Below are 8,676 nucleotides of genomic sequence, written 5' to 3' on the forward strand. Positions count from 1 at the left end.
ATTGGGGGGTCAAAATGGGGTTTTTAAAGGGGGGGGGGGGTGGGGGGGGTTTGGAAGTTTTGTGGGAAAAATTGGGGAAAATTGGGGATGAATTGAGAAAAAATTGGAAATTTTTTTTACATTGGGTTTACAGGAAATAGGCGAGTCAAAGGTAAGGGGTAAGGATTTGAATTTTTGAGCTCTTTAGCGATTTTTTTAGGCCTTTTTCCGGGGTTTCCCCCATGGAACACTTTTGGAATTGGGGGGGTTTTGAGGTAGATAGTGATTTTAAAGCTTTTTTAAACTGTTTTTTTTAAAAAAGGATAAAGGGGGGGAGGAGGGGTTTAAAAAAGTGAAATGAAAGTTGCCAGTCGGCTCTATCAAAGCCCCCACGTGGGGGTTAGGGAGTGGTACGTATGAAGTAGGAGAAAAGGGGAATGGAAAGTGGGCACTATAGGAAAATGGTCTAAACTGACCAGTGGAAATCTAAAGAAGAGAGGGGAGCATAGAAAGAGGTCAAAAGCATGAAAAAGATTTGCTGCGGGTTCAAGGGGTGGGGCGATTGAATTTAGAATAGTAAAGGGCAGCTGGGGAGGAACGCTCTAGGATCGGCCTCGAGTTTTTATAGAATACCCCCAAAAGTGTGGCGGAGTTTTTAAATCACCAATAGGGAAAGGTGGTTGAGTTGGGAAATTAGATTTTCAAAACAACAAAATCATGGGGTGGGAAGGGGGGAAATAGACTGAAAACACTGTATCCCGATGAAAGGGAAAATACGGGGAAAATGTCAAGGGACATTTGGTTTTTAAAAGGGGGGTTTGGGCATAGGTGTTTTTGTTGTAAGTATGGATGAGACATAAAGGGGAAGGGGGAAGGACAAATGAAATTGGGATTGGGATTTGGAGGATGTGTAAGAAAGGTCTCTTGAAGGCATAAAAGAGGTAAAGAGGAAAGGGATATGACAAGGTCAGGTCTGTGGGGGCGGAAACCCCGGAAAATTCCATGAAGGATAGTATACTTTACGTATAGATTGTAGTACGTGTTGGAATTTTGAGGGGGAAGCAGCTAGAAAGGGGGGGAAAAGGATTGAGAGGTTGAGATGGGGGGGTGTGGGAGTTGGTTTTAAGGAGGGGTATTAGGGATGGAGGGTTGAGGAAGGGGATCTTGTGAATAAGGGATTCAGTTGTATCAGGGGAGGGAAAAGGGGGAGAGGGATGGGGGAGGGTTTAAAGTGGGCGGGGGGGGGGGCGGGGGGGATGGGCTGGTTGGAGGGGGGTAGGAGGATTGGGGGGTAGGGGGGTATCGTTGGAGGAGGGTGGGTATCAGAGTTACTTGGTGTGTGGAAGGAGCAGGAGTTGTATTTGGAGGTTTAGTGTTTTTCATTTGGTAATCTTTAATTTTCAATGGGTTTTTTCTAGGAGTGGTTGGGGGTTTTGGGGGATAAAAAGGTTTTTGGGAGGGGGGGAAGAGAGGACGGTGTTAAAAATAGGGCAAAGGAAAAGGGGGGGATTGTGTGGTAGGGGAAGAGGGGTGGAACGTTTTGTCTGTTGCGGTGTGGAGGAGGGGGGGGGAAGTGTTGGGGGTTGTAGGGGTGATTTAAAAATTTTGTAGTAGAGATTGGAGGTTGGTTTAGGATCAAAAGGTTTACTTTTGGAAATAAAAGGGTTTGAAGAGGGGGGTTTTGATGTAGGGGGGGTGGGTTTAGGAGAATTGTAGAGGGCAGTATTACTGGAAAGGATAAGAGAGAAACCACGCAGTGCTTTTTGTCTGGCTTTACGTGTGTTAGTCAAGTTTGAATCTGGGTTGCTACCTCGCTCAAATTTTTAGGTGGGGAAAACCCCCATAAAATACATTTTGGGGGCCACAGTTTCACAGTGCGTGATTGTGCGGGCAGTTAATCGGGTATGGCCAGGGTTTGGGGAATAGTGGCATCTGCTGTGGAACGGCAAAGTTTGCTGGGTGTCCCAGACGCCAAAGTTTTGGCCCTGACTGGAGGAGGTGGTAGGACGAACAGGGAGGGATTTTCCTCCTATGTAGGTTAAGGAAGGTCATGTCTACGAAGGTAAATTTTTGGGTTTTAGTAGGTTCTTTTGATGACCTCTGGGGGGGGATGGAGTAGCATTGCACTGATGTTTGCATCATAGTCTGTGGCAGGCAAGAGATCTTTCCACAATCGGGCCAATCTTTTTCATGATTTGGGCAAATTTTTGGGGGAATTGAAATGTTCCTGCAAATATTGGGGTTGGGGGGTTTGCAAAGGGTGGGGTTACCCTATGGGCTGTTAGTTTTTTTAATGCTATAGCTTGGTTTTGGGTGTTACTGTGACAAGACGGGGCGGTCGGGCGGTACGAAAAGACTTTACCTATTTTTTTTGGGGACAGTTTGGAAGAAGGGGTTGTCAGAGTGGGAGCTGTGGGGGGTCACGAAAAATCGGTCCCATTGGGCGCCTGAAGAGGGGATTCAAAATTTGTTTTAGAGTAGGGGTGTCGAAAAGGGGGGGGGCGGACGAAGATGGAGTAGTGTTAGGGAGGGAGTGTATGGGAGGGGGCAATAAGGGTAAGGTTTAAAAAGGGGATGGGGTGGGTTTGGGGTTTTGGGGGTTTTGGGGGAAGGGTTGAAGTTGAGCTTGCTGGGAGAGTGGGGAAAGTTCTTAAGGGTTTTTGTGGCTACGTACTAGTAGGTATTGATGAGGGGGTAGTTATTTCAGTTTCGGAGCCCTGGGCAAAGGGGAGCCTGGGTCAGGGAATCGGTGGTTTAAATCTTGGGGATTTTATAAAAGGGGCAAGCCTCATTCCCCTAATAGTGGGGGTTTTTCATTACTGGGATGAAAACCTGGATTTTGTTGGGGGAAAAAAAAACAGTCCCCCCCCTCAGGGTCCCCCGAGGGGGTAAGGGGCTAGATAACTAAATAGGGGAATACCGTGCCCCTGGCTCCCTCAGGGTTCGGCTGGCACAAAAACAGCCTTTCACTTTCAGCAGGCTCTCACACCTTAGGAGGGGTAGCGAAGGTTTGGTGAAGGGGAAAAACAAAAGGGGGGAAGGAAAATAAAGCCATGAAAATTAGTTGGTCGAGGGCTAGCCCCCAAAGGTTGGGGAGTTCCCATCTTTTGGGCCAGTCTTGCCTCCTAAGCCCCCCCACGAAAACAAGGGGCAAGGATTGTTTTGTGGTGTTTGTGTGGTGTGTGTGTGTGTTGGTTTTGTGGTTGTGGGGTTGTGTGTGTGTGTGTGTGTGTGTTTGGTGTGGTTTTGTGCGTGTGTGGCGTTTTTGGTGTGCGTGTGGTGTGGTTGTGTTGCGTGTGTGTGTGCGTTGGTTGTGCGGTGTGTTGCGTGTTGTGTGCGTTGTGTGTGTGTGTTTGTGGTTTTTGTGGGTTGTGTGTGTGTGTGTGTGGGGTTGGGTGGTGGTTGAAAAATATATAATATAATATTATGTTTAAAAATATTTTAATATAATATAGATAAATATAAATTATATAATATAATAAATAACATAATATAGTATAAAATTTATAAAAATATTATATTTTTATATTATAATTTATATTTATTATATTTTTAACATATATATATATATATATATATAATAATATATATATATATTATATAATAATATATATATATATATTTTAAATTTTAATATTATTAAATTTTTATATATTTTATTAAAATATATATAATATATATTATAATATAATATATTATATATATTTTAATATATATATATAAATATAAATAAAATAAAAAAACAGTTTTTACTCAGTTCAACATACTTTCAAAAATTTGTAGAAAAAATAGGATATTTTGATTTTTTCCTCAAGACTAAAGCAATATTTGAGGGGTTAAAAAATAGAAAAGAATATTTACAATATGAAATACATATATCGGAAATGAAAGAAAAAAAAAATTTGGCTATTTTTGCTTACTATCATGATTCTACTTGTATCAAGGAAACCATTTATTAGAATTCAGGAATTATGGAAAAAATGTTTTAAAGATGTTAATTTTTTTAGCTAGCCTTTTTTCTATGAAAAATTAAATTGAGCAACACATACAATTCCATTATTATATGTATATTTAAAGAGGATAAGAAAAATTTCAGATTCTTTACTTTAATGTAATTTTACACAATATCCAAATTATTCATTCTCACATGTTCACTCTTTCCACATAATACCACATTTCTTTTCAATTGTACATTAGAGTTTCATTTCCTTCTGTTTTATTCATAAATTTATCAGCATTTTCGCCAAAACTTGAGCAGACGTTTTGGCATCAATAAAACAGGTCAGCAGCCCCCTAACATCATCAGCAAGTCACGCTTCATTTCCATTCTGTTGGGCATCACATTGGAGGGGGTAAGCCAGTCTCACAGCATATCTGCAATTACAAAAGAATTAAATATTAAAATGTGGTTATATATAAAAGTATATCGCAGATCTTCCTCAAAGAAAGTGTAAGGACAATATAGGAATAACTGGAGTTTTAAAAAATGAAATTTAATATTACTGTTAGACCCCCATTTTAGTATAACCACTTAAGTGGAGCTATCATCCCAGGACACACACACACGGATAAGTGACTGTCATCCATGGATCCAGTCACTTCCTATGTGTTGTAGCATGAGATACCTGAAATAACCCCTGCCTCTTCCTGACCAGCCAAAGCTGAACATTGGAATCTAAAAAAAAGGTTGTAAATGCCACAAACCATTTGCCCCTGCCGTTTAAACCTTTTGTCGAGATTGCATATACCATACAATGGCTGTGGTGGAGTAATTGAAGATGACACTGCATTATGACATAACCCATGCCACCAGCTCCTGGACAAAGCCTGTCTTTTTCCGATAGTAGTGACATCATTTGCTTTGGGGTCACTATGACAAATAGGAACTTTTTTTTTTTTACAATGACATACAAGTATAAGCTATAGATTTCCTGAAGTGGTGTTGAAGTACCAAACAAGTCGGGTGCAAATGGGGGAAAAATGTTGATGTGTACCAAAAAGGCCCAAAATTTTTTTTCTACAACTAATGGGTTGAACAACTAGAATTTGTTACTGTGCTCACAGGGTTCTAATGAGATTTTTCAAATGATAAGAAGATCTAGAATTATGTTTCACACTCACAGGGACTTAGTGAGAGTATCAAATGAGAAGCGAATCATCTGGTTTTATGAACAATTGATACTTTTGTAAGTTTCAAATTCTAAACTATAATATTCCATTTTATGATACCATTCACTCATTATGGATGATTTAGAAGGTCTGGGAATTTTATACCTGTGTGTAAAACAATCCACCTGGTAATTTGAATGGAAATTTGGCATTTGTGGAAAAAAAACCTTTTTAGCTGGATGCTCTACTTTTCACAAGACTTACTAATGAACAAAGCTTTTTATAAAGGGTTTAAAATTTGGGGTTCATACACTTTTCATATATGGCCAAACTTCCCCTACATTATTCTAAAACGTCTTACCTTAAAGAAGCTCTTTCTGCAGAGAACTGAGCTTAACAAAGCCTCATTGTCTATCTTATTCCTTCAATCTGAGCTCGAATCTTAATGATCTTTCGTGACCTCTTCCTGTCCATAAGGCTTTATCCTCACAAATTATTTAAAGGGGATCCAGTAAGTCTCGGGGGAGCCATGAGGGATACTATGTCTTCTGTTCCCCTGTAATTGGTAATAAATACAACAGAATTAAACACTTAAAAAGAAAGACCTTAAGGGTTAAAAAAAAGTGCTTTAAATTATTTTTCAATATTTTTCTGCAGTATACCTCACCAGTCCATACACCATATTTACACACCGGCTGCATTAAACTGCCACTCATTAAACAAAAAATATAACATGGGTGTAGTCAAGGTGTAAGTGTCAATCCATTAAACCCTACACTTACTTGATGATGCATCTGCCTCTATTTGTGGCGAAGATGACAATGGGTGCATTCTTGATTCAAGTGCTCGGTGAAGGAAGGTGAAACATTCGATATCAAGCATATGAATTCATCAATGAACAGAAACCTGGGACCAGCTCAGCAATCCTTGATCAATGTATTGTCTACACTTGTTGATCTCCAAGCGCAACTTTTCTGTCAGGTAAAGGAAGAAAAGGTAACATTCTGAATATATAAAGGAACATTCAGAAAATTTCAGATTACAAGTCATTCATTACTATTTTTTACAAAGGAACACTGACAATGTGAGAATCAATAGAGAAATCAAAGGTTAACCCTTTCCCGACGGGTAGTATTCATAGTGGCCCAGGCCCGCTGCGGGGGCTTATATCGTCACCTAGCATGTGCGACCACTTATGCCAAATACCAGCATCCCATGCCGTTTCTTCGTAATACTACGAAGATATGTTGTATTTTCACTTTTCATTATTTTCTAAAGTCTCTACTTGCCAAACTTCCTGATAAATCAAGACTGAAGGGTATTTTTGTTGTTATATAGACTCCATAGTTGATCATTATTCAGTCTATAGTCTGAGTAAAATAAGCAGTGTGCGGCATCATGGAGTTGAAATTGTCAGTTCTTTGCATTTTTTTTTTTTCATAGTAAAAATGTGTTAAAAACGACTTAATCACACTTTCAGTGGCAGAAAAATAATATTTTACTGTGATTGTAGCAAAAAATAACTCATGACATCTCCATACATACACCATGGTATGTACATACATGCCCCCGCAGATAGTCCCGCCATGCCATGGCATGTGTGCACATGCCACCCGTCAGGAATGGGTTAAAGGTCATCAAAATTTCAGCCTTCTCCCCTCTTTCCCCTCTGCTAAAAATAAACATGCAACATTTCCATGACATTTACCTGTGATCTCAGTCTTCTTTGGCTTCATGAGTTGTGACATCATAGAGAGAATGTCTTGTCCCCCTTGAGGCTGAGCATTGGCCACATCCAGGTCATGGAGCGTGACATCTTGAATTACTTCCTTCTTCTTGTGAACATCACCTTTAGGCAGTGGGACATATTCCTCAGCCTTAAACAAGATAAAAGCTTTGTTTAAGTCACAGAAAAGTGAAATTAAGAGCAATTCCAATATCTTTTATCATTCACTTTTGTTTTTAGTTAAACAAAGGCCCAATCATAAACAAAGCTTAGTAAAACCTTGGGTGAACATTTATCCTTACCTCCAAATCAAACTCAGTTGCATATGTGTCTGATCTTCCCTGTCTCTTAAACTGCCCCAGAATTGGCTTCCACATAAATGACATCTCCAACTTCAACTCGTTCTTTCTGTAGCGTCTCATATATACTGGGACCCAAATTTTTAATTGTTTTGTTCCCTTTGCTGTTCTCAAGCCAATGATCACATGACTTACAGTTTTCCCAAACCCTAAAATAAACAGATTATTTAACCTTGTTATCTTTTTTCTTAGTTTATGATTAAAAAAACAAATTTCTGCAATCATTTTTCTTATACCACCTACATATTACTATAAGGATACATGCAGCCAGGTACGCCTGTAGCCATCATGAAAAAGTAACTCTTCATGACTGGTACAGCCATAGGTGTCACGACTGGCTAAAGTGAGTCAAGCGGAAGTTCCACTATATGTAGGGACTCCTGGCCAAAAGGCTAGACAGTTGCCAGAGGTCACTGGAAGGAGTGACATCCAGATTTCTGGTACCGTCATTGTAGGGTTAATCTTATATCCACAGTCACCATCAAAACAAGAAAATAACAAAAGAATCACATACCTCCCTTTGGGGTTTTCAGTTTCAACAGGTGTCAGTTCTGTTACTTCTCCTTCATAAATTTCTTTGACTTCTTGATTCGAAGCCCTATGGCCCTGCGGAAGTTCTCCATCAGCACCTCGGTCTTCTTGATCTCTGAACTGTAAACTTCTGATCCCACCATGGGGCAGAAAGGTACCTGTCAAATGATTTGCTGAATGACATCACCAGACTGGGGTAATTCTAATACGATGAACAAAGTAATTTATCATTTGCTTTATCTACTAAATTCTGTTACATAAATTGATTTAGAAACTGATGTTCACAGCACTAATGTACTGAGAATGATGAGGACAACAAATAGATATCATGGAAAAAAAAAAAAAATAAAAATAAAAAATAAGAACACAATCAATTTAAGAAAGAATATTAGCCATATCTTTTAGATCTATCACATAATCTATAAAAAAAAAAAAAAAAAAAAAAAAAAAAAAAAAAAAAAAAATATATATATATATATATATATATATATATATATATATATAAAACTAACAACAACAACAACAACAATAATAATAATAAAAATAAAAAAATCCACTCTTCACCTTGTTTCCAAGTTCCTGTGCCACTGCAAGAGCAATAGCGTTTTTCCTGTTCCAGGAGGACCAGCAAAGAGGGCAGCACGGCCAGACATTCTCTTCGTGCGAATCAAGTCTACAAGGTATCCAGCTGCCTAGAGGATTAAAGGGAGAACATTTTTATCTAAAAAAGATAATAATAAATACATAAATAAATAAACAGTCCTTCCCCAGGATCAGACAGTTGTCTCTAAATACTGCAAATGATTGGATAAGATGTCTAATGAGTATTAATTATTACTCTTATATGACTTAAACTCATTTTGCAAGATGCATAATCCAATTTTATCTTGGAACTTAGGGTGCCGGGCAAGTGATTTACACATTTGCCAGAAATGGAAAACACAGCAGTGCTATTGATAATAAATGTTATTC

At 38.9% G+C, this 8,676-nt stretch overlaps 1 pseudogene; it reads right to left on the reverse strand.

Annotated features, from left to right (window-relative positions):
- Positions 1 to 1,873: 1,873 nt before the first annotated feature.
- LOC119577541 overlaps positions 1,874 to 8,676 on the reverse strand; it is an 8,356-nt pseudogene continuing 1,553 nt past the window's right edge.

This window comes from Penaeus monodon, chromosome 10 (genome assembly GCF_015228065.2).
Source record: "Penaeus monodon isolate SGIC_2016 chromosome 10, NSTDA_Pmon_1, whole genome shotgun sequence".
Taxonomy (NCBI): Eukaryota; Metazoa; Arthropoda; class Malacostraca; order Decapoda; family Penaeidae; genus Penaeus; species Penaeus monodon.